This window comes from Mus musculus, chromosome 16 (genome assembly GCF_000001635.26).
Source record: "Mus musculus strain C57BL/6J chromosome 16, GRCm38.p6 C57BL/6J".
NCBI lineage: Eukaryota > Metazoa > Chordata > Mammalia > Rodentia > Muridae > Mus > Mus musculus.
In genome coordinates, this window is record NC_000082.6 from 61,353,871 (window position 1) to 61,381,720 (window position 27,850).

Sequence of the window (27,850 nt, forward strand, 5' to 3'; positions counted from 1 at the left end):
GAGATAAAAAAAAAATCAGAACAAAATTCAAGAGAAATGCTAGTACAGTCTACATGTTCACTACTCTAAAAAAATTCCTATTGTCGTTCATGGTCTTATTAGATTTTAATAGAGATAATTAGCCTGATAATATATTCAAATATATTTTAGGTAATATTTGGTGTGTATATCTTATAATGGAAAAATAAAAGCATTACTTTAAGAACACTAAAAAGATTAATTTTAAAGCATGTAAACAGAAATTTAATGTATATGTAATTTCTCACATATCTACTTGCTTTGGATTATAAATATTCCCGGCTTCAAGTCTGCAATAATTTAATCAATTACTTTATCTACTTTGGAAGATAATTTCAATATAATCAAAATGTAGCTAATATTTTAGTTTTAACCAACATACTTGGTTACTTGTAAGTTGTGTTTCAATTGTATGCATTAGTGACACTAATTCCATAATGATAACTCACAGATGAGTAATTGGACCTCACTATTTAAATTTAAAATCTACGTGATTGCTCATCAGCCCACTTTTGCTTAAAACTGATGGCTATTAGCATATTTGAAGAATTAGAGACATTTTCCTGACCAATACTTTGCTCCAAACAAGAAAATGGTGGTTACAGGTACAGGACCATCTCTAGGTATGTATTGATGTTATACATTATTGTATTTACTCTTTCCTGAGTCTTGTTCTATGGGTAGTAAAAATCTCCCACATATGAAACAACAGGGTTCTTCAGTAATGCTAATACTGGTGAGCCATGACAGTAATCTCAGAGCTGAGTATTTCTGAAATTTTTTCAATGGAGAACTTATATTCAAGTATTAATGTTTTTCATCTGATCTTCCTATTCCTGAAAACTACTTCTGTGTTATTGAATTAATATAATAATTTTTTTTACAAGTAATCCTATTCTTAATATTTTATGTCCATCAATTTATTGTTTTTGAGTAGGTGATCATTATTGACAATTTTCAATTTCTTTTGTCACACAAAAGTCTACATAGGAGATCAGAGACAGCTATTAGTGTAACTAGTAGATTAAAATGTTTCCTTGTAGTTTATTCTCCACCTCACAGCTATTGCCATTCATCAAATTCTTTCTTAAATAGGTTGGATTATTTAGAGGTATTCTTGGTGTCTACCTATGTGATGATGATAGTAACGACCACCTCACAGAGTTTAATCACTGCATCGCCCTTTGTTTTCTAACAAGTACAAGACATAATAATATCAGAAATCATAAGTGAAAAATTAATATTGCAAAACATTGTCTAAGGAACATTAATTATATGGAAGTTTTGCAGACTCATTTTAGATGATTGAACTCCACAAATGTTTTCTGTATTTCAATTATATTTTCAGTATATGTAATTTTAATTTGATAATTATTTCTATTTGATAACCACTTTGGATTGAATAATCTATTAGGTGACTTCCTCTCAGAAAGACTAATTTTCCATTTCTCAGTATTTAGTAATATCTCTGTGGCTCTTTATATAGATGTAGGGTTTTGTGATAGTTTCCCTGTTCACATTGTCATGTCAACTGTTGTTATCCTTATGCAGGAATTGTTTAGAAATCTATATTTTTGAGATTTTTGTGGATGTAGCTTCCCTGTTATGTATAAAAGAAACTACCTTGGAAATAAGGTGATGTTTAAATATCCAGCTTATTTGATGTTTTATGTAAAATAGTACTTTTAAAAATAAAATTGGTATAATTCAAAGAGGTAGTTAGCTTCATTAATTTCCTCAATCCATTATCAAGAGTAATTGTAGAAAAACTGCTGAATTAGATCAACCTTTATACTTTAAGGATGCTTCAGAAAGGAAGTGAGGAATTATGTTGATTTTTTCTACAATTTCACAGATGATGAAAAACTATGGATTTCATCAAAATATATAAAGATCTGATCTATGTAAAAGACGTTTCCATATAAAAGGCATGACTCAAGAAAGAAAGCCACACAGGAAGAAGACAACTCAGAGGATAAAGAAAATGATTCCCCCATGCATGGGGACAGCTCAACAAACCATTTTGTTCAATATAAACTGTAAAAATTTTAGCTTAAACAGAAAGGAAAAAGATGTAATGGAATTTTAATCTATCAATATGGCTGCTATGTCAAGGGATCACATACAAAGGTCTTCTAGGTCTGTGTAATCTAGCACGTGACACACCTTTAATCTCAAGTAGTGGCATCTAATTGAGGGGCAGACAAAGTGATGAATCAGGGATAAATTTGACAGAATGAGTCAGAGATAGGGTCTGCCTAACTCTCAATAGTACAGCACAGGGAAGCTATTTAAGAGCAGTACAAGGAGATAGAGGGTCAGTTCCGTTCAGGGTTCAGTTCAGTTGAGAGGAGTTTAGTTCTGTCCATTGTGGATCAGTGCAATGAATGCAGTGCTGCGGAATTGAGTTTGCTCATGAGTTAGTGAAGTTCAGTTTGTGAAACTCAGGGGCAGTTTTTCCAAGCAGAACAATTAGTGAGAATCAGAAAGAAGCCTGTTTGAATCAGTCATCTTCTAGAAATATTCAAGTGAGAACAGAGGAATTGAACCAGCCAGCCAGAGTTCCGAAAGACCTAGGAAATGTGAGCTTATTCATCAGTAAGCCTAGAAGAAAACAACAATGTCTGTCTGATAAAAGTTACATTTATAAGAGGTGTACACCAGTAAATATTTCTTAGAAATTTGATTCAAGTAGAAATAGGTTATTGTTTTTATCTGCAAGAGAATATTAATGGTAATTTCATTTAGGTTCCATTATTCCATGTAGATATCACCATTTATAAATACTTATTTATTCTTATTTATAGTTAGTTACAGGGTTTCCTTATATTCAAGTAATAAATTGATAATAATAATCAGTAATAGTAAAATATTAATGTACCATCAATACAAAGAATACACTAAATGTCTTCAGTGTAAAGACATCTGAACACTTGTAAAATGAAAAACATCATTCTTAGTAGAATGATGAGAACTTCAGGGGAAATTATCCAAATTTTTACCTAGCTTTTACTTCATATTTTATGAAACACATAAACAGAAATATGAAATATAAATATAAAAAAGATATATAAAGAACTAACTTCCATTTGATGTGTCACAAACTGCAATATATTTTCAGAATGCACTGAGATGTATATTCATATGTTTTCACGATTCATCAAACACAAGTTATATGATGGACAATTTAAAGAAAAGAGTCAAGCAGATACAAAAATGCAAAAAGGTCAGAGAGGAACCTTGTATTCCAACAAGGAACATATTGAAGCACCTCAATTTTTAACTAAAAGCATTAGAATAACTTTTATTTTGAAGCATCTCAGATTTTAACTAAAAGCAATAGAATAACTTTTATTTTGACAGCCCAAGGTTCTGTTAGCATAAACAAGTTCCATGGGATTAGAGAGAAGAAAGACCTATTTGTCTATAGAATAAAAAGTACTATGGATCACTGGTGATTTGCAATCACTGATCACATAAGCCTTAGTAGCTGAAGGTCAAAAGGACAGAGCACTCTCTAGTGAAATTTCAAGTGGGATTGACTAATTTCCTTGTCCTCCAACAAAGATAATTAACATTTGAGATGAATAGAGGTAGCTGAACAAAAACATGTCTGAATCAGTATGTTGGGAAATGCTTGCATGATAATAAATGAATCCTGTAATTGTGACCAACTTCATTATATGAAATAAATACATTAAATTCTAGAACAAGATATTTATGTGTAACTAAATTATTTGAAACATCAGCCAGAATTAGTTAAAGAATCTGACAGGCATATTGGACACATTTTATGAAATATGCCACCATATCCTCACATTCCTCAGACATATGCACTAAAATAAAGAACTTTGAGTAAAACCTATTAAAATACTTTATTGGCATTTATTTTCTCTGAATCACTCTGAACGTCTCTTGTACATCTTTGTACATCTCTTGTCAGATATTCTTAAATGTGTTAAGTAACGACAGCTATTTCTTAGTCTTGAACTGTGGTGTCTTCAACTTGAAAATGTTAATATTAAGATCTCTTAAAGCATTTTTTTTCTCTTTTGTTTAATATTGTGACAAGTACTGATAGTGATAAATTTAATCCACATATTTCAGATGTTAGACATCATTTATAATAAGAAAAAACTTTCAAATAAAACTATCGTTTTTTTATACCCTCTGGCCACATCTGAATGGATACTTCGTACCAAAGCTATAGACAGTTTTTTCAATAACCTTTAAGATACTTTAGGGCTGCAAAAGTATTTTTTTTCTTAACTACAGTGCTTCTGTTGCAGTTTGATATTCTTCTGGTATTTTATTGTTTTTGATGATACATTATCAGTCAGTAAGAATGTTCATTACATACTGAAGTGAAAATTTTCTCAATCAGGAATACAATAGACAGAGGACTACTTATATCTTCTTGTATAAATTTCCTCCCAGATTAAAATCTTCCATCTTAAAGAGAAGTTCTCTAATGCACAGAGTGTCTAAAGGGATTTGAAGCAATAAGATGCTCTTGAGGGATGTTAAACAATTCGAGCATATGTAGTCAGTAAGGACTGCTGAGAATTACTCAGAGAGCCTGGAAGAGTATCAGACCAGTGTAGCTGCCTGGACAATGCAGATGCAAAATTTTCTGAAAAATAAAATAACAAAAAAACAAAACAAAAAAATAAAATAAACAACAACAACAAAACAAAACAAACAAACCAAAAAACACTGTTCAGTTACCTTAAATTTGTGTGGTGCAATACAGGTTAAAAGATTTAATGAACCATCACCCATGCTGGGGTGTGTGATGAGAAAAAATTTTTGAATAATTTCTGCCTTATAAAAAGTATCTCACTCATATGTCTGTAAATTACACCAATGAAACCCATTGGTCACTTCAACCTCAGCCAGCAGGATGCTCGTTGATCTTTACTGTAGCTGCACTTAAGCCTAGCCTTGTAGAATTTTCCTACACCTAACCTCAAACCCTAGGCCTACCTGTGATTTCCAGTACACTCACTGATATTCATATCAGTTACATGAAGCAAGTGAGGAATCTGATGTTCCTCAGTTACTTACTTGGATATTGTAGACATTATATATATATATATATATATATATATATATATATATATATATATATATATATATATATATTACTTAAGGTTGAATGACACACTTTGAGGTTCTGAGCCCCAAATCATTGATGTTACTTTGTAATCATGCAGCAGATTAAATGGTTTTTCTAGTGCCATTCATATCCTGTCAGGTATAAAGAACAAAGCTGGGTCTAATAAGTAAATCTACTATTATACCATCCAGAATAATAAGCCAACCTAAAAAGAACTGTGAATCTCTACTCTTGAGGAACTTGGTCCTGGCATTGTATAAATGCCCCTTGATGAGCTTTAAAAAAAATACTGGAACTAATGAATCACCTGGAAATACTTTGATGCAAAATTTTCTTTGAGCATCAAACCATGTAGTAGTATCATGGGATTTAAGAAAGAAAATTGAGTTTGAAGAAATCTTAAAAACAGTTAATTGTGTCACCATGTTGAATTTTCGTGATATTCTTACTTTGGCTGGTAATCAGTTACCTATTTGGCATGAGAAGATATTTCCTCAAATCTGCTCAAGAATATTTTTTCACAACTAGAGTGTTCTTTAATTTCAGTGCAATATTTTAAAATTATTTGTTAGGCTACAGTGGGAAATATTATTTTGGTCCAAAAAGTGACAATTTATCATAATAGGGTTATTATATAAATCTTAAAAGGTAAAATTTGCCAGATGTAGAAAAATGAGTGTTAAACATTAAAATACATTATAAGTTACTACCATTAAAACAATCATAGGAGGAATTTAATCTCATGGAAGACTAATGAAGCCTTCTAATTTCAGTTCTAAGTTAGATTTCTAGCTCAAAGTTTGTGTTGGCATTTGGGAATTGAAATGAATGGCTCAAATGTAACACCGCTTAGCAGAAATATGGATGAATAATGTCCAGCAGACTAGACTAAGAGGTAAAGCTCTTGCATGCTCTTTAATTTTAATGGTGTAGCTGAGTGACAGAATTGAACATTATCAAGTAACTCAAGTGCTGCCCTACCACTCATTGACCTCAATCCAACTGTGCCATAAAGAGCCTTATTTTCAGAAAATATGTTTATTATTTCATTAGGCGTACTCAACGCCTATTAGTTTAGACATCATTGATGCATCCATTGTGTTGCTTGGCTTTCTGACATTACACATTTTCTTAGTAGTTAGGTACATTTATTAACTTGAGTGTTCATTCAGCCATTTTCCTTTTATCAGGATAAATCAATATTACTGAGGCTACAGTGCTGCATATTTTAAGTATCATCTATGTTTATGAAAAAGAGAAAGAACAGAGAAATTGAGACAGCTATATTCAGAACAAATACATAAATTGTGATCTTAGAGTAAATATTGTGTTCTTTCAAGCATCATGATTTTATATAACAGGAATATCAAGATCAATAGAAAATTACATATTTGATTGGTTTGGTTATCTTTAAGTTTAATCTTTTTCAAGTTTACACAGTTTTACCAAATATAGATGTAACACATGCACATGTTACATATTACATGATATTTTATATTATATATTATATCATATTATATCATATATTATGACTTAGTAAAACTGAATGTTATACATATGCAATGGTTAGTTTAAATGGTCAACTTAGTAGAAACTAACAACTGGAAAGGGAGTATTAGTCAGCTTGTCTGGGGAGGATCGTCTTAATTTCGTTGCCTTGGGAAGACCCAGCTTTCTCTAGGCATCTCTTTTCCCTAGGCAGGTGTTCCTGAACTGTCTTGAGACAAAGGACTTGAACAAACAAACATGAAAACACCAGTGTATTTATATCTTTCTGCTGTGCCCTGTACATATTATGTGACTAGCCGCTTACATACATTTCTTGCCTGTATTTCTTGCAACTATAAACTGTCAACCAGAACTGTGAGTTAAAATAAAAACCTTTCACCTTAGCTGCTTTTTGTCAGGAGATTTTTACAGCATCGGAGGTAAAGCTACAACAACAGAAAATTCGTTTTTTTTTTTTAACGCCTTTAGTATCATTGAAAATAGTCTCAGATAAGTTATAATATCTAAATATATCAGCCAAAGTGTATAATCATGACACAAAGAAGGATGAAACAGAAGAACCAGAAGCTCAAAACCATCAAAAAATATACAACAGAAAATGAAAAAACAACAAAAATCCCACATCATATTTGTTGTGCTTAACTGTATTGATATTATAGTGCAAATGTACACAATATTATAAAGATGTCCTATACATAACCATTTTATAAAGTAAATGATTTTTAAATGTTTTTATTTTTTACCATGGTAATTTTCATCATTTGCCTAAAATGATACCAATATTTACTCCATACTGAAGATACAATTTTCCTTATGATTGATTTATTGAAAGGGCCTGCGCTTATTTACCAGGATAAGTTCACCTCACATGTCTTTGAAGAATGAACCCAGGCTTCGGTTGGAAAGGCCACAGCAAGACTGAGACTGTAACAATTTTATTGAGAGCAATCAGATTTTTTATAACTGTATCAGAAATAGAATATAATGGCAATTACCAGAATCAATACAGTTGTAACTATCAGGATACAATGACATTTGTGAGTTATACAGATTGCACAAGATTAATATCTGAGACCAATTGTCCTGTTAAGCTCTCATGCTTCCTTGAAAACCATAGAGAGAAACACAGATTAGACTGATGTTTTCACTGCAGGAGGGAGTGCATACGTTTCTCAGTAATTAGAAGACCTATTGTGCCCCAGGAGCCATAGAAACTACCCTGAAAAACCTATGACATGTCTTTCACGGCAGCTAGGTCAAGCCAACTTCATAGTTTCCTGCAATTTATGATGAAGTATGTATGCAGTCAAACATCGCACTGAGCACGGTGACCCCATTCAAGGCATTAAATTAAGATTTTCAAATTTATTCACATAAAGCCATTCAAACTAATCTTTTTACTCTTTATAACTGATCATTTGTAAAGGGGTTGAAAGAATGAATACAACTATCATTTTTTTATTTTTATTTAATTTTTATTAGATATTTTCTTCATTTACGTTTCAAATGCTATCCCGAAAGTCCCCTATACCCTCCCCCCATTTTGCTCCCCAACCCACCTTCTCCTGCTTCCTGGTCCTGGTATTCCCCTGTGCTGGGGCATATAATCTTCACAAGACCAAGAGCCTCTCCTCCCAATGATGTCCAACTAGGCCATCTTCTGCTACATATGGAGCTAGAGACACGAGCTCTGGAGGTACTGGTTAGTTCATATTGTTGTTTCTCCTATAGGGTTGCAGAGCCCCTCAGTTCCTTGGGTACGTTCTCTAGCTCCTCCATTGGGGGCCCTGTATTCCATCCAATAGATGACTGTGGCCATCCACTTCTGTATTTGCCAGGCACTTGCATAGCCTCACAAGAGACAGCTGCTATATCAGAGTTCTGTCAGCAAAATCCTGTTGGCATATGCAATAGTGTCTGGATTGGGTCACTGTTTATGGAATGGATCCCTGGGTGGGGCAGTCTCTGGATGGTTCTTCCTTCCGTCTTTTTGGTTCCTCGGGAAAATTGGACATAGTCCTACTGGAAGATCCAGCAAAACCTCTCCTGGACATATACCCAGAACATGTTCCAACTTGTAGTAAGGACACATGGTCCACTAAGTTCATAACAGCCTTATTTATAATAGCCAGAAGCTGGAAAAAACCCAGATGTCCCTCAACAGAGGAATGGATACAGAAAATGTAGTACATTTACACAATGGAATACAACTCAGCTATTAAAAACAATAAATTTATGAAATTCTTAGGCAAATGGATAGATCTGGAGGATATCATCCTCAGTGAGGTAACCCAATCACAAAAGAACTCACATGCTATGCACTCACTGGTAAGTGGATATTAGCCCAGAAACTTAGAATACCAAGATAAATTTGCAAAACACATGAAACTCAAGAAGAAGGAAGACCAAAGTGTGGATACTTCAGTCCTCCTTAGAATGGGGAACAAAATACCCATGGAGGGAGTTACAGAGACAAAGTTTGGAGCTGAGACAGAAGGAAATACAACTATTTTTGTACGCCAGGAATAGAGATATATGACCTGAATGTAGGCAGAACAGGTTACAGTTAAAATATTTCTTTTATTAAAGTTATGCTGAGATGAAGAAGACTATTAAGACATATATTTTTAAAATCATACCATAAATAAGTATAGTTTTATATGGCCGAAATATTATTAAAATCACTCATATAGTTTTTAGTTTTAAAAATGGGCATCAAATACCATATATAAATTTTAAATTAGTAAGCATTAATAAATGCTAATATACAAAGAAACAACCTAAAACATTTTATTGCAAGTGTCATAAAATATTTATTTGGCCTTTGAATATTCAAAAACTATTACTAATATATTGTTGACTCATATAGTGAGGTCATATAATAAAGATGCCCAATTTAAGGATGAATTACTTATTTTTATTATCTAAGATGTATTGAAATAGGTATGCAATTTGTCAGCTGAAAGAATAGTATCAGATCACAAAGAGAACTGAGAAAAGAAAGCATTTTAATTCAGTGAAATATTTTAATCGGGTTAATATTCCTCTAGCAATTTATCTAAAAGCAAAGAGAAGTGTCTGCTTTGATGAACACATGCAAATTTTTTCTTTTCAGAAACGAGATTGTTTTTTTTTTTCCATTTTTTTATTAGGTATTTCGCTCATTTACATTTGCAATGCTATACCAAAAGTCCCCCATAGCCACCCACCCCCTCTCCCCTACCCACCCACTCCCCTTTTATGGCCCTGGCGTTCCCCTGTACTGGGGCATATAAAGTTTGCGTGTCCAATGGGCCTCTCTTTCCAGTGATGGCCGACTAGGCCATCTTTTGATGCATATGCAGCTAGAGTCAAGAGCTCCGGGGTACTGGTTAGTTCATAATGTTGTTCCACCTATAGGGTTGCAGATCCCTTTAGCTTCTTTGGTAGTTTCTCTAGCTCCTTCATTGGGGGCCATGTGATCCATCCAATAGCCGACTGTGAGCATCCACTTCTATGTTTGCTAGGCCCAGGCATACTCTGACAAGAGACAGCTATATCAGGGTCCTTTCAGCATAATCTTGCTAGTGTATGCAATGGTGTCAGCATTTGGAAGCTGATTATGGGATGGATCCCCGGATATGCTAGTGTCTACATGGTCCATCCTTTTATCTCAGCTCCAAACTTTGTCTCTGTAACTCCTTCCAAGGGTGTTTTGTTCCCACTTCTAAGGAGGGGCATAGTGTTCACACTTCAGTCTTCATTTTTCTTGAGTTTCATGTGTTTAGGAAATTGTATCTTATATCTTGGGTATCTTAGGTTTTGGGCTAATATCCACTTATCAGTGAGTACATATTGTGTGAGTTCCTTTGTGAATGTGTTACCTCACTCAGGATGATGCCCTCCAGGTCCATCCATTTGGCTAAGAATTTCATAAATTCATTCTTTTTAATAGCTGAGTAGTACTCCATTGTGTAGATGTACAACATTTTCTGTATCCATTCCTCTGTTGAGGGGCATCTGGGTTCCTTCCAGCTTCTGGCTATTATAAATAAGGCTGCTATGAACATAGTGGAGCATGTGTCCTTCTTACCAGTTGGGGCATCTTCTGGATATATGCCCAGGAGAGGTATTGCTGGATCCTCCGGTAGTACTATATCCAGTTTTCTGAGGAACCGCCAGATTGATTTCCATAGTGGTTGTACAAGCTTGCAATCCCACCAACAATGGAGGAGTGTTCCACTTTCTCCACATCCACGCCAGCATCTGCTGTCACCTGAATTTTTGATCTTAGCCATTCTGACTGGTGTGAGGTGGAATCTCAGGGTTGTTTTGATTTGCATTTCCCTGATGATTAAGGATGTTGAGCATTTTTTCAGGTGCTTCTCTGCCATTCGGTATTCCTCAGGTGAGAATTCTTTGTTCAGTTCTGAGCCCCATTTTTTAATGGGGTTATTTGATTTTCTGAAGTCCACCTTCTTGAGTTCTTTATATATGTTGGATATTAGTCCCCTATCTGATTTAGGATAGGTAAAGATCCTTTCCCAATCTGTTGGTGGTCTCTTTGTCTTATTGACGGTGTCTTTTGCCTTCCAGAAACTTTGGAGTTTCATTAGGTCCCATTTGTCAATTCTCGATCTTACAGAGCAAGCCATTGCTGTTCTGTTCAGGAATTTTTCCCCTGTACCCATATCTTCAAGGCTTTTCCCCACTTTCTCCTCTATAAGTTTCAGTGTCTCTGGTTTTATGTGAAGTTCCTTGATCCACTTAGATTTGACCTTAGTACAAGGAGATAGGAATGGATCAATTAGCATTCTTCTACATGATAACAGCAAGTGGTGCCAGCACCATTTGTTCATAATGCTGTCTTTATTCCACTGGATGGTTTTAGCTCCCTTGTCAAAGATCAAATGACCATAGGTGTGTGGGTTCATCTCTGGGTCTTCAATTCTGTTCCATTGGTCTACTTGTCTGTCTCTATACCAGTACCATGCAGTTTTTATCACAATTGCCCTGTAGTAAAGCTTTAGGTCAGGCATGGTGATTCCACCAGAGGTTCTTTTATCCTTGAGAAGAGTTTTTGCTATCCTAGGTTTTTTGTTATTCCAGATGAATTTGCAAATTGCTCCTTCTAATTCGTTGAAGAATTGAGTTGGAATTTTGATGGGGATTGCATTGAATCTGTAGATTGCTTTTGGCAAGATAGCCATTTTTACAATGTTGATCCTGCCAATCCATGAGCATGGGAGATCTTTCCATCTTCTGAGATCTTCTTTAATTTCTTTCTTCAGAGACTTGAAGTTTTTATCATACAGATCTTTTACTTCCTTAGTTAGAGTCACGCCGAGATATTTTATATTATTTGTGACTATTGAGAAGGGTGTTGTTTCCCTAATTTCTTTCTCAGCCTGTTTATTCTTTGTGTAGAGAAAGGCCATTGACTTGTTTGAGTTAATTTTATATCCAGCTACTTCACCAAAGCTGTTTATCAGGTTTAGGAGTTCTCTGGTGGAATTTTTAGGGTCACTTATATATACTATCATATCATCTGCAAAAAGTGATATTTTGACTTCCTCTTTTCCAATTTGTATCCCCTTGATCTCCTTTTGTTGTCGAATTGCTCTGGCTAATACTTCAAGTACTATGTTGAAAAGGTAGGGAGAAAGTGGGCAACCTTGTCTAGTCCCTGATTTTAGTGGGATTGCTTCCAGCTTCTCTCCATTTACTTTGATGTTGGCTACTGGTTTGCTGTAGATTGCTTTTATTATGTTTAGGTATGGGCCTTGAATTCCTGATCTTTCCAAAACTTTTATCATGAATGGGTGTTGGATCTTGTCAAATGCTTTTTCTGCATCTAACGAGATGATCATGTGGTTTTTGTCTTTGAGTTTGTTTATATAATGGATTACATTGATGGATTTTCATATATTAAACCATCCCTGCATCCCTGGAATAAAACCTACTTGGTCAGGATGGATGATTTCTTTAATGTGTTCTTGGATTCGGTTAGCGAGAATTTTATTAAGGATTTTTGCATCGATATTCATAAGAGAAATTGGTCTGAAGTTCTCTATCTTTGTTGGATCTTTCTGTGGTTTAGGTATCAGAGTAATAGTGGCTTCATAAAATGAGTTGGGTAGAGTACCTTCTACTTCTATCTTGTGAAATAGTTTGTGCAGAACTGGAATTAGATCTTCTTTGAAGGTCTGATAGAACTCTGCACTAAACCCATCTGGTCCTGGGCTTTTTTTGGCTGGGAGACTATTAATAACTGCTTCTATTTCTTTAGGGGATATGGGACTGTTTAGAAGGTCAACTTGATCCTGATTCAACTTTGGTACCTGGTATCTGTCCAGAAATTTGTCCATTTCGTCCAGGTTTTCCAGTTTTGTTGAGTATAAGCTTTTGTAGAAGGATCTGATGGTGTTTTGGATTTCTTCAGGATCTGTTGTTATGTCTCCCTTTTCATTTCTGATTTTGTTGATTAGGATTTTGTCCCTTTGCCCTCTAGTGAGTCTAGCTAAGGGCTTATCTATCTTGTTGATTTTCTCAAAGAACCAACTCCTCGTTTGGTTAATTCTTTGAATAGTTCTTCTTGTTTCCACTTGGTTAATTTCACCCCTGAGTTTGATTATTTCCTGCCGTCTACTCCTCTTGGGTGAATTTGCTTCCTTTTTTTCTAGAGCTTTAGATGTGTTGTCAAGCTGCTAGTATGTGCTCTCTCCTGTTTCTTCTTGGAGGTACTCAGAGCTATGAGTTTCCCTCTTAGAAATGCTTTCATTGTGTCCCAAAGGTTTGGGTACGTTGTGGCTTCATTTTCATTAAACTCTAAAAAGTCTTTAATTTCTTTCTTTATTCCTTCCTTGACCAAGGTATCATTGAGAAGAGTGTTGTTCAGTTTCCACGTGAATGTTGGCTTTCTATTCTTAATGTTGTTATTGAAGATCAGTCTTAGGCCATGGTGGTCTGATAGGATACATGGGACAATTTCAATATTTTTGTATCTGTTGAGGCCTATTTTGTGACCAATTATATGGTCAATTTTGGAGAAGGTCCCGTGAGGTGCTGAGAAGAAAGTATATCCTTTTGTTTTAGGATTAAATATTCTGTAGATATCTGTCAGGTCCATTTGTTTCATAACTTCTGTTAGTTTCACTGTGTCCCTGTTTAGTTTCTGTTTCCACGATCTGTCCATTGATGAAAGTGGTGTGTTGAGGTCTCCCACTATTATTGTGTGAGGTGCAATGTGTGCTTTGAGCTTTACTAAAGTGTCTTTAATGAATGTGGCTGCCCTTGCATTTGGAGCGTAGATATTCAGAATTGAGAGTTCCTCTTGGAGGATTTTACCTTTGATGAGTATGAAGTGTCCCTCCTTGTCTTTTGTGATAACTTTGGGTTGGAAGTCGATTTTATCCGATATTAGAATGGCTACTCCAGCCTGTTTCTTCAGACCATTTGCTTGGAAAATTGTTTTCCAGCCTTTCACTCTGAGGTAGTGTCTGTCTTTTTCCCTGAGATGGGTTTCCTGTAAGCAGCAGAATGTTGGGTCCTGTTTGTGTAGCCAGTCTGTTAGTCTATGTCTTTTTATTGGGGAATTGAGTCCATTGATATTAAGAGATATTAAGGAAAGGTAATTGTTGCTTCCTGTTATTTTTGTTGTTAAAGTTGGCATTCTGTTCTTGTGGCTGTCTTCTTTTAGGTTTGTTGAGGGATTATCTTCTTGTTTTTTCTAGGGCGTGGTTCCCGTCCTTGTATTGGTTTTTTTCTGTTATTATCCTTTGAAGGGCTGGATTCGTGGAGAGATAATGGGTGAATTTAGTTTTGTCGTGGAATACTTTGGTTTCTCCATGTATGGTAATTGAGAGTTTGGCTGGGTAGAGTAGCCTGGGCTGGCATTTGTGTTCTCTTAGTGTCTGTATAACATCTGTCCAGGCTCTTCTGGCTTTCATAGTCTCTGGTGAAAAATCTGGTGTAATTCTGATAGGCTTGCCTTTGTATGTTACTTGACCTTTTTCCCTTACTGCTTTTAGTATTCTATCTTTATTTAGTGCATTTGGTGTTCTGATTATTATGTGTCGGGAGGAATTTCTTTTCTGGTCCAGTCTATTTGGAGTTCTGTAGGCTTCTTGTATGTTCATGGGCATCTCTTTCTTTAGATTTGGGAAGTTTTCTTCAATAATTTCGTTGAAGATGTTTGCTGGTCCTTTGAGTTGAAAATCTTCATTCTCATCCACTCCTATTATCCTTAGGTTTGGTCTTCTCGTTGTGTCCTGGATTTCCTGGATGTTTTGAGTTAGGATCTTTTTGCATTTTCCATTTTCTTTGGTTGTTGTGCCGATGTTCTCTATGGAGTCTTCTGCACCTGAGATTCTCTCTTCCATCTCTTGTATTCTGTTGCTGATGCTGGCATCTATGGTTCCAGATTTCTTTCCTAGGGTTTCTATCTCCAGCGTCGCCTCACTTTGGGTTTTCTTTATTGTGTCTACTTCCCTTTTTAGGTCTAGTATGGTTTTGTTCATTTCCATCACCTGTTTGGATGTGTTTTCCTGTTTTTCTATAAGGACTTCTACCTGTTTGGTTGTGTTTTCCTGTTTTTCTTTAAGGACTTGTAACTCTTTAGCAGTGTTTTCCTGTTTTTCTTTAAGGACTTGTAACTCTTTAGCAGTGTTCTCCTGTATTTCTTTAAGTGAGTTATTGAATTCCTTCTTTATGTCCTCTACCATCATCATGAGATATGCTTTTAAATCCAGGTCTACCTTTTCAGGTGTGTTAGGGTGTCCTGGATTGGGCGAAGTGGGCATTCTGGGTTCTGATGATGGTGAGTGGTCCTGGCTTCTGTTAGTAGGATTCTTACGTTTACCTTTCGCCATCTGGCAATCTCTGGAGTTAGTTGTTATAGTTGTCTTTGTTAAGAGATTGTTCCTCTGTTGATTTTGTTACCCTCTATCAGCAGGCGTGGGAGACAAGCTCTCTTCTCTGAGTTTCAGTGGTCAGAGCAGTCTCTGTAGGCAAGCTCTCCTCTTTCAGGGAAGGTGTACAGTTATCTGGTGTTTGGACCTCCTCCTGGCTGAAGTTGAAGGCCCAAAACAGGATCTTTCCCAGAAGCTGTGTTGCTCTGGCCAGGAAGGTGGCCAGTTGTCTGGAGTCGAAGATGTCGCCGCCTGAGAAGCTCTGTGGCTCTTGTCCGGAAGGAGGCCGGCCGTCTGGAGCTGAGGATGGCGCTGCCTCAGAAGCTCTGTGGCTCTTGCCGGGAAGGTGGCCGGCTATCTGGAGCTGAAGATGGCGCCACCCAGAAGCTCTGCGACTCTCGCCCGTCCCAGAAACGGCTGGCACTCTGTATTCCACACGGTCACCCGTGCAGCCTGCCCTCCGCGGAGTCCCGGAGCCAAGAAGGCTCCCGCCGGCGCCTGTGCCACAAACCTCTCAGGCCTGGCAGACCCCCGTGCTCTCACCAGGAAGGTGGCCGGCTGTCTGGAGCTGAAGATGGCGCCGCCCAGAAGCTCTGCGACTCTCGCCCGTCCTAGAAACGGCTGGCACTCTGTATTCCACAGGGTCACCCGTGCAGCCTGCCCTCCGCGGAGTCCCGGAGCCAAGAAGACTCCCGCCGGCGCCTGTGCCACAAACCTCTCAGGCCTGGCAGACCCCCGTGCTCTCACCAGGAAGGTGGCCGGCTGTCTGAGATTGTTTTAAAGAATATTCAAGTAACAGAAAAGCTAATCAATTCTTCCCGTTGCCTTTTGTATTCGAGAAATACATCATTCAGCTGGCCTTACCATTAATAACAATGCGCTTTAACATTTACCCTCTGACACAACACTATTAATTTTTAATTCATAATTACTAGAGACATTTATTTTGCATTGTGAAAACCAATTGAAATTGCACTTGCTCAAATGCACACATTTGTTCTTCACCTACTAGTATATTAATCTAATTTCACCATTTACTAATAAATTTGAGAAAGGGTTAACCAATGTATTTACATTTTATGATCTATTGAAGAAGAATTATGTGAGCATGTATTTCTTCTCTGGTTGAAATTGAAAATATTGTCCAAAAACCTACCTAGGTATTGTTTGATTTCCCTTTGTCTTTTTTCCCTTATCAGCTCTGCCAAGCACGCCAATTCATGTTTCAATGTTAATATCTGCCTTTCTTTTTAAACACTTTAAGCAAAACTTGAGACTTCTGTACTTCTTATGGGACAGGAAATTTGTGAGGAAAATTAGCCGCCATGAGTAGCCCTTGTGTGTCCAAAACCATTTAATGCTTAAAGCTTCTAGCATTCTGATGACGATGTGAATTTTACACTTGTTACAATATATACTAAGTTGAAATAGTTTGTATTTCATAGTGAAAGACGGCTCACTAAAAATTCACATTTCCATTGTCTTCTCTCTCCTGTCCAAAATAATCTAAACACGTGATTTTTTTCTAATATTAACATCTGCAGGATGACTTCATTCTCAAGAATTGTTTGTGGATCAACAAATCTCCAGTATAAGATCCTGACCCTTAAACCAAAAAATCATTGTTGTTGATAGATTGAGAGTTGAACATTCATGACATCTGTTCACAGGGAGCATTGGGATGACAGGATATAACAGCAGAGACCACTCTGTCTTACATACCAACTCCAGAAAAATACACAGAACTTTAAAAGTCAAATGAACATAAAAAGATGTCGTGATACCCTCATTGTCTTATGAGTTAAGAACTCAACCAGACACAACTATAAGTCAACGCTGGGGGTTCACTGTGCCCACAATTTCTCACCACATAGCTTCTTACATATACAGCTATTTTTCATAGTCCCTGACCATGAAAATATAACATGTAATGATAATTCATCTATTATTTAAAGAAACAGATTATTTTGTTAACCTGTGCAGTAAAACCTTTGCTTAGTAGAAGGGCAGTTTATCAAGTGATGAAGTGGAAGCCCTTGAACTGTATCTCTCATTCCAAGGGGCATAGAAATTCGTGAAAAATATGGCTTCTCTAATGGAAAACACAGAACAATAATGGGTTCCACTACTTAAGTGTTATAGACATGTTTTACTTGATTTTGATTTTGCATAATTTATTACTTGTATCCTCACAAATTACACAGCAAGTGTCTACACAGTTGGATTAGTTAGTAATGTACTTGCTTGGAAAGACTAAGGACATGAACTAGATACTAGAATCAACTTAAAAACAGGAGACAAGGAGGGGAATAATGACTGTACTGTAGAAAAAGATTAAACATATTTTTATAAAAAGCAAGAGATTGTGCTGGGCGGTGGTGATACACACCTTTAATCCCAGCACTCGGGAGGCAGAGGCAGGCAGATTTCTAAGTTTGAGGACAGCCTGGTCTACAAATGAGTTCCAAGACAGCCAGGACTATTCAGAGAAATCCTGTTTCAAAAAACAAAAAAACAAAACAAAACAAAACAAAACAAAAAACAAAAACAAACAAACAAACAAAAAACCACACAAAAAAAGCAAGAGATTTCTGGGTATTGCCAGTTGAGCTCTAGGTTTATTAAGAGATTATGTTGTTAAAAAAAAAAGCTGGAGAGTTATGACAAAGGGTACACAAAGTCATCACTTACCCTACACATGTGCATTCACAAATATGCTTGTGTACATGTACAAACACACACACACACAAGGGCACACCCATGCACAAGTACTGCATAGTGAAAAAAAGCAAGGAGGGATGAAGGGATGAAGAGAGAAATGAAGATAGTATTTAAGAAGTCAATGAGGTAAAACTTTGTGTCAGTTAAAAAGAATTGCTGTTATTGTGTAAAAATACCAAGAACAGTAATGATAGTCAAATAATGGATAGGATTTGCCAAGTTAAAATGTATGTATACTACATTTAGCAATGCAAAATAGAGCACAAATTCACTTATTTGATGTGATAAACAGAATAGATGGTCTTTAAAATGTGAAATATAAAATTAACACTTTTAGCTCTTTCTTTTCTGTGCATACAAAGAAATTGAAATTGAGATCTTTCATTAAATACTAAGATCCTTCCCATTTATTAATTCTATTAATTTTAATATTATTTTGACAATTTCATGCATGTATTCAGTGTATCTTGATTGTATCCACCCTGTCTCCCACTCATAGCCTTCAGAACCCCCCAATCAATTTCCTTCTGACTTCTTTCCCTGTTTTAAAATTTATTTATGTATTTATCTTTTGGAATACTCAGTGCATTTAATTTGCTCCATATGCAAATGGGTCAAGATCTTCCTGAGGATGTTAAAAACATGCAGAACATGCTGGTGGCCATCCTGCTTAAAGAAAGTGACTGACTCTCTTTTGTAGCCATCTATTGACAGTAATTCTTCAGTTAGTGGTAGTGTCTTGGACACTGTCCAAAATCTACAACATTTCTTTTCTTTCTCCTCAGTTTTCTGTGTAATCCTGTAAATCCTGGAACTCTGCCTTTAGACCAGACTGGTTTAGAACATGTCTCCACCTCCCAAGGGCTGGAATTAAATGCATGTGTCACAACCACTCAGCTAAAGCCTACAGCACCTGGTATTTCTAGATGTTTCTCATCCAAGTACTAACTAGGCCCAATCTTGATTAGCTTCTGAGATCAAATGAAATCTGATGCGTTAAGGATGTTATGGCCAGAGCCTCATGGTGAAATTTTTAACTGACTTAATCTTGTGTGGATATTATACATGTAACCTTAGTTGCTATGAGTTCATGTGTGTAACATTTAAGTTAGAGCCAAGGAAAGCATTTTAAAGCACTCCTCTAATCCTATGTCCTTTATATTCTTTCTAATTCGAGACTTCTCTATTCCTCCCTTTCTTTGTCTCTCTGTCTCTCTGTGTGTATCTCTGTGTCTCTGTCGCTCTCTGTCTCTCTCTGTGTCTCTGTGTCTCTGTCTCTCTGTGTCTCTGTCTCTCTCTGTCTCTCTCTCTGTCTCTCTCTGTCTCGCTCTCTCTGTCTCTCTCTCTCTCTCCTACTCCTTCAACTCCCCTCTCCATTCCCTAAGTAAACTCTACTCCATACTATATCCATCTTATGGATGGTACCTCAGGGGGAAAAGATGCCTCAGGGTGGACCCACAGAAGCACTTCTTTCTGCCCCATCCACTGCACCATATTGCACCTCTATCATACATATCCCTGGCTTCCTGTTCTTTTTTATAAAACACAAAAGACCCCCCCAATACATCCTTTCCTGTTTTCATGTTACATACATTTTACTACAACTCTCCTTTATTTTTTACATATTTTATTTATTTACATTTCAAAATGTTATCCCCTTTCCATGTTCCCCCCTCTGGGAAACCCCTATACCATCCCCCTTCCCCTGCTTCTACAAGCATGATCCCCTACTCATCCACCCACTCCCACCTCCCTGCCCTCACATTCCCTATATTGGGCATTGAGCCTTCACAGAACCAACGGCCTTGTCTCTCATTGATGCCAGACAAGGCCATCCTCTGCTACATATGCTACTAGAGCCATGTGTACTCTTTGGTTGGTGGTTTAGTCCCTGGGAGCTCTGGGGGTCTGGTTGGTTGATATTGTTGTTCTTCCTATGGGGTTGCAAACCATTCAGCTCCTTCAGTCCTTTCAGTTTCCTATACTCTGTAGTAATCACCTAATAGATCTGAAGATAAGACCCACATCTGTAAGGGGATTTGATTGTTTTTACTTTTGCTCAGAGTAATACTAATTCACTATACATTTACATTTTTTTTTCAGTTCTACCCATTTACCAGCAAGTGTTACGATTTCAGTTATCTTTACAAATGTTTCATTGTGTAAATATGCCTCATTTTCACCATCTAGTCATAAGTGATGAGCATGTACATTGGTTCTATTCCCTATCTGTTGTGAATAGAGTCTTACCACTTCAACCACTGAATCTCACTGCTATTATTAATCATTTCTATAAGCCTTTCAGAATTCTGATTCAGTAACAAGCCTGGAGTTCTTCCTATACTCTCATGAAAAAAATCACATAATATCCAATTTTAACATTATCATTCGAGTGATAACTATGTGCCTGGAACTGTCTGAAATCTACTACCAGCAGAACCACACACTTATTGCAGCAGCTTCTATAAATATATTATATCACAACTTCATATCTTTATTTCAACTAGTTTTAAAGAAATTGAAAAGAAAATGATTCTGATAGGATCCCCTCCCTGTACATGAAAACTATACAAGTAATTTCACGTTCTCAGACGCGATGGCATACAGGACGGCAAGGATGTTCTGTGCGTTTTTATTTTTGAGAAATTATCTTTTTATGCTGTCAAATAACCATCACAGACAAATTTTTATGCTACAGAGATATTATAATTTGCTAGTTCTTTCTTTTTTTTAACAACTCATACTTGTTACTTCAGGGACTTGTATAAATGATTTAAATGAAGTAGGAAAAAGATCCCTTTTGCTTTAACTTGCATTCATAATGTTTCTACTTTTAATCCACCTAATTATTCTCAATATTGAATATTTAGGGGCTGCAGAAACAGTGTGGCAATAAAGAGCATGTGGTTATTCTTCTAGATACCTGAAGTTTATTTTGCAGCCCTGACAGCTAATAACCACCTGTAACTTGAGTTCCAAAGGACATATCACCCTCCTCTGCCCTCCATAGGCACTATGCACACATGGTGCACTTACATGTATTACAAAAATACAAGCAAAATGCCAGTAAACATAACCTTAAAATCAACATTTTAAAAATAAAAAAAAATGGATATTTACTCTAGGAAGAACATGCTTTTGTGGGTTTTAGCCTTCCTTGCATACAATGATCTAGACTCTATGCATCTAAGAGTGTCACCTGTAGTTACTAGCTAGTTGTTAGATTGGAGAATCAAAGAAAGCGATAGTTAATAGTTCATGAACTAAAGTTAGAGGGATAAGTGTGAGTAGGAGGATGAAATGCATAAATACTTAGCAGAGAAAAAGTGAGCAGCAAGTTATAGAAATACATTATAGTATTTATTATCTCTATGAGTGATAAGAAGAGTAAAAGAAATAAATGAAAATATGTACAATATAACCAAACTATGTGGGACATTAACAAAGAGGAAGAGATGTCTTTGTCAAATTGTGCCATGATGAGTTTCAGATCAGGGATTCACTGAGTTTCTTCTATTTAATGTTTCACTCATCCAGAATAAATTTCAATGTCTTTGTGAAAAAAGGGTAGGGAGTGTCATGATATAAACGAAAAACAGATTAAATATAGTCACAGAGATACAGAAATACCCAAGGAAGAAAGACATTATTGAGGAAATAATATTTAATTTGTCCCCATGAAATGCATTTTTTCTACTGCATATGGTAATATCTGTACAATAACAAGGAAACATACCAGAACTTAGGCTTAACCAACAATTATGAAGATATAGAAAATGTTCCTAGTAGAAATGAATATATCCAGGCACAGAGTGGCAAACTGCTTAGGGCCTTGTTGCATAATTCAGAATTTGAAATTTATAAATGGAAGAAGATAACAAGTAACAGAATCAACTGTCTTTCCATGTGAAATTATCAGCCATTAACGAATGTCACCCCATTGAACCTTCACAAGAATCATGAAGATAAACATCTTCATTTAAGGACCCCTTTAAGATGTATGTAAAAATATCCTTCTAAATATCAAATCACTGAGAATTTTTTTTTGTTGGAACCAAAGTTAGTTTCTTATTAGAAAGCACCCTGTCACTAAACTACATCTTCAGCAAGAATAAAAATATATTAATACATTTCTTTTTGTATTTCATATTCTTATTTCCAAATTAGGCCCTTTAAATTGGTGCATAGCATACATATTTATGTAAGCATTTATATTACTTTAGAGACTGATTCTGCATCTAAATGGGAGAAAGTACTGGAGGTATCCCAGCTGGAAGTAATGTAACACTCTATAGAAGGGTGGATAAAATGTAGAGTGATGAGAAAACCAGTATCTTACAATGCACACTGTGTATGAGAGTTTGCAGAAACATTTATAAATATCAACAGAAAAATAGGAAAAACTAAAACAAACCAAAACATCACACATGATGAGAAAGATAGGGTGTGTTTGAGTATAAACAGAAGTAAGTAGATATTTGTCAATTTGATATATAGAGAATATTCTATTCAGGAAGCACATCCAGGTTCTTTTCAAGAGTATGAAAATATTATAAATTCATACTCTATATGTGAATCCTGCTTACATACGTAATAGAGTATTTTGAAATATAAATATATAACTGAAAAATATTCCTAATGACTGACAAAAGAAAAAGTGATATTTATTTTGGTTTTATGTCTCTTGGAAGAAAAAGTTGTTGCATATAAAATTTTTAGCATAGTATTCTTTTAAATTAAGTAAGTAAAATATATCTGAAAGTTTATTCTAAGGTACATGGTCAATATTACTTTTAAGTTAAGAGTATTGATATGAGAAACACCATCAAAGAAAACTGTAAAGGTTCAAAAGAGAAGAGACAAGACAAGACAAAATTTCTATGAGAGGCTTAGGAGAATGTTATATCTGTTTGGGGAGATGTAAAGTATAAGATAAGACCTTATGGGAGCCGCGCCTGCGCAGAGGGAAAGCGGAATCTATACCTCCGTTCGCGGTAGCAACTGAAGAACTGCTGGAGACAATCTTTCTGGACTCGGCGCTGGCGGAGGGAGTGCTTGCAGGAGGTTGGCCTGGTGCAGTTTGCACCGTGGGGACGCTGCTGCGCGTGGAAGCTTTGAACCAGAAGAAAAGATGTTTGGTTTTCACAAGCCAAAGATGTACCGAAGTATAGAGGGCTGCTGTATATGCAGAGCCAAGTCCTCCAGCTCACGGTTCACGGACAGTAAACGTTACGAAAAGGACTTCCAGAGCTGTTTTGGGTTGCATGAGACTCGCTCAGGAGACATCTGTAATGCCTGTGTGCTGCTTGTGAAAAGATGGAAGAAGTTGCCGGCAGGATCAAAAAAAAAACTGGAATCACGTGGTAGATGCAAGAGCAGGCCCTAGTCTAAAGACAACATTGAAACCAAAGAAAGTGAAAACTCTATCTGGAAACAGGATGAAAAGCAACCAGATCAGCAAACTGCAGAAGGAATTTAAACGCCACAACTCTGATGCTCACAGTACCACCTCAAGTGCCTCTCCAGCCCAGTCTCCATGCTACAGTAACCAGTCAGATGAGGGCTCAGATACAGAGATGGCTTCCAGCTCTAATAGAACTCCGGTTTTTTCCTTCTTAGATCTTACCTACTGGAAAAGACAGAAAATATGTTGTGGGATCATCTATAAAGGCCGTTTTGGGGAAGTCCTCATCGACACTCATCTCTTCAAGCCTTGCTGCAGCAGTAAGAAAGCAGCTGCCGAGAAGCCCGAGGAGCAGGGGCCGGCACCTCTGCCCATCTCCACTCAGGAGTGGTGACTGAGGTCCATTTAGAAGGGAGCAAAGAGCGTTTTAAACTTTGAAAAGACCACAAAACAAACTGACCCTCCTATTTTTAATTTGGATACCTGCTATTCTGCCAAAAGACATTTTCTAGAATAGTTTTTAATGGGTTACTGTCCTTACCCTTCATCCAACAAACTCTGAAGCCAGTCTCTAGCTTACTGCAAGAAAAAGAAGTGTACATAATATTTAAGATGCTGAGTATTTCATAGGAAAGCTGAATGCTGCTGTAAAGTGCTCTTTAAGTCTTTTTTTTTTTTTAAATCCCCTCTAATGAATGGAATTAGGGGAATTTCAGGGGACAGAGATGGGATTTGTTGTGTGATAAACCATATGTAGTTTAGTCTTTCTGTGGAGAGGCAGTGGTTGGGGCATTTTTAAATGGCTGGCTACACTTGTTTTCCCTCATGATAATTTGTCATAACTCAGTAGCATGACCTGCCCCTAGAAGGTAGTTAAAATTTGTAAATGCTAAGGCGTTGCCAGGTCCTAATGAGTCAGACCTGTACTACTGATTATTAAGCAGGACAGACTGAGCTTTCTGCAAATAGCTTGAAGGAGGAAACAATTTCTGAACACACAAGTAGCACCGTGTCGCCTCCCTTTATCTTCATATTGATAAAAGACTTTATGTGGATCTTGTAAAACAGAACCAGATCTCCTTCTGGGGAAGGCCTTGCCTCTAGGATGGGCAAGGTTGACTAGGGATAGTCCCAAAGCATGACCACAAAGTAGAGAGCACGTGGTTAGAAACCACTTCATCAGAATGTGTGAGTCCTGGGGATGCACGGGGCACAGTTGATGCTGCTTGGGACACGTTTCTTAGAGGGCTTACAGTATGTAAATAATTGACATTGGTGTTAACACGACTGTCGGGGATTCACTGAAATCCACATGATTCAGTTCTAGCTCTGGATTACCTCAGTTGACCTTTGTGGAGGTTTTATCTATAGAGTAGTTCTTGCCTTGTCATAGACCTTATTAGGGTTTGGGGTTTTGTTCTTTCGTTGTTTTCCTCTCACTATTTAAAGTTGACTAGAAGAGAAGAGTTGTGTGTTGAGGCTAAGTTGGTGGTTTGGGTTGGCTTCTTAACATCAAGAAACTGAATGGAGCTCCACACCTCTAGATCTCAATGATTCGGTTGGCTTCTCAGTGGAACCCAACTGAAGTTGTCTAATTGCCTCTTCTCAGAGTTCAGGAAAAACAGTAGTGCCACTTGAGACCTCGTAGAGGAGGTATACGAGGCTGCCTTAGTATTCTGTTCCTCATGATTATTTTAGAAACTGGATTTTAAAAAGTCTTTTAGAGTTTCACAACAAGGAGAAGCCACAGTTTGTGGCATCCTATAGTTTTACATTGTGTATTTCTTCCTTTTAGGAAAAACCTACCTAGTACAAGCTACCACGTGCACAGACAGCCCAATGAGTGGGCCATTTCTCCACAACCCTGGTGTAATACAGAGTCCAGCCATTACCATTCTCCTGCGTTACTTTGACATGGGATTTTTTTTTTTTTTGTACATTTTGGCTGCAGTATTGGTGGTAGAATATACTTTGATGGATCATCTCTACTTCTGTATTTATTTATTTATTACTAGACCTCAACCACAGCCTTCTCCCCCTCCACTCTCTGCCTGTAGGATGTACTGTATGTAGTCATGCACTTTGTATTAATATATTAGAAATCTACAGATCTGTTTTGTACTTTTTATACTGTTGGATACTTATAATCAAAACTTTACTCTAGGGTATTGAATAAATTTAGTCTTATTAGAAAAATAAAAAAAAAAAAAGATAAGACCTTATATAAGCTATATGATAAAAACAGATATATCGAATATCTCTAAATATCATTTTCAGCGATTTAAAATATTAATAAAACAATACATGGAAAGATAGATAAAATTAGAAAATTTAGAATGCTTAAATAATGTAGAATATAAAACTTCAAAAGAACGGGATCTATTTATGTATGTGTTATTGGATCATAGTGTAATTTGCAATTATTATCTGTGGCATCTAATACTTTATGTATCACCTGCAAATGAAGTAAAATATCAATATCAAGACTATATATTATGATTATTAAAGATACAGACAATATTTTTTCCTGTTTATTATTGAATTCTTAGTGCTAGGCCAGTATGAGAAAATTTTAACATATGGCTTAAATTCCAAGGTATAGATTATTCTATTTCTCAGCTTCCACAAAACTTATAACTTCTTATCCCATCTTACATAGCCTTCTAAGTAAGGATATACAAAATTGCTAATTTACTGTGTAAAATCTTTCCCAATTCAAACTGTTAAAATGAATGATATCTTTGGATTATTATAGTTTTCTGTTCTGGACTCCCAGAAACATGTTGTACCATGAAATTTCTCTTAATGTGTATTAAATTTCAGACTAGTTAAATACTTTCTATAACTTCTACCTCACCTTCTTCCTCCATACTTCCAAATTCTTGCAAAATTTCCCAAGCTTTGGGAAGGTATATTAGCATCTATCTATTTTCACTTTATTCCCCCTATATTGTAACCCTAGAAACACCATTTCCATGAACATAAAAGAAGAAAAAAAAACAAAGAAAAAACTGTGTGTTTATATCAGATTGGGCATCAGATGCATGTAGAGCAGTAAAATAATTCTACCTGTGTCTAGTACAGTGCAGCCATGTTTTTAACTACTGGTACTTGCAAGAACATGAGTAATGTATGAGTGACTACATTGTTGAAGAAAATTTCTCTCCCAGCAACAACAAACAGTCTAAGAATCCTGGAGGAGTGGAGGGAAGTCTTGGGCACATCTACAATAAAAAGAATTAACTAAGGATATATACATAAGGAGCAACTGGGTATTTTCAACCATTGTGCCTTTAACTGTGGGAAAACTGTGGGATGTTAATTATCCCACTTCTTTGTCAGTCACCCACCTGTACTCACAAGTGAAGGTATTTCAAAGACACACCCATGTTGTGCACTGTGGACAGCGTTCCATGACAAGTAAGTAGTGGGCTGGGCCTGAGTAACTAAGATAAATGGAATAGAAAATTGAAAAAAGGGAATTAGGAAAATCCTATAAAGTTTGTATTAGTTCTCTTTGGGATAATGGATGTTTATTCCTATTGGACAATATCTAAATAACCTTATAAAAGACATTTCAGAGGTATCCTCCCAATAGAGAACCACAGGAAAATAAAAATGGCCCATTAATCTGGATTCCTAAGAATTACAGACTGCCATGGGGCTGGGTGAGAGCAAACTAGAGAATGGAGGGCGTGGCCCATGAAGTTTCAAAGGAATTAAAGACACCATCAGGGTTGTTTGAGTGATAGGTTGAAGGCTTTAAGTTGGAGTAGTATCTGAGAGATGTGATACGAATTACTGTAATATGAGATCATTTCTTCCCTTTCAATGCTGCATTTGGATATGTTGTTTATAGCAGCAGAAACCTTAATTATGGGATGTCAATTATCCCTATCAGGAATATAAAAACTTTATATAGATGATTAACTAAATGATACTCTTAAGTGAATTTTTGATTGCTATGTTTTTTTATTTTTAAATTTGGTACAAATGTTTTATTCACTATAATGCATTTGTGATTAGAGGTAATATAAGGATATTTTGGATTTCATCTAGGTGCATGGCAACTTTTGATTATTAATATAATTATTCTCAAATTAAATTTTATTGTGTATACTAATTATGATATATTTGCTATGTGGCTTTTCACTGACATGGACTCATGTACACACACATGCATATATAAAT

At 36.3% G+C, this 27,850-nt stretch overlaps 1 pseudogene; it reads left to right on the top strand.

Moving 5' to 3' along the window:
* Positions 23,200-25,860, top strand: Gm9027 (predicted gene 9027; annotated as a pseudogene).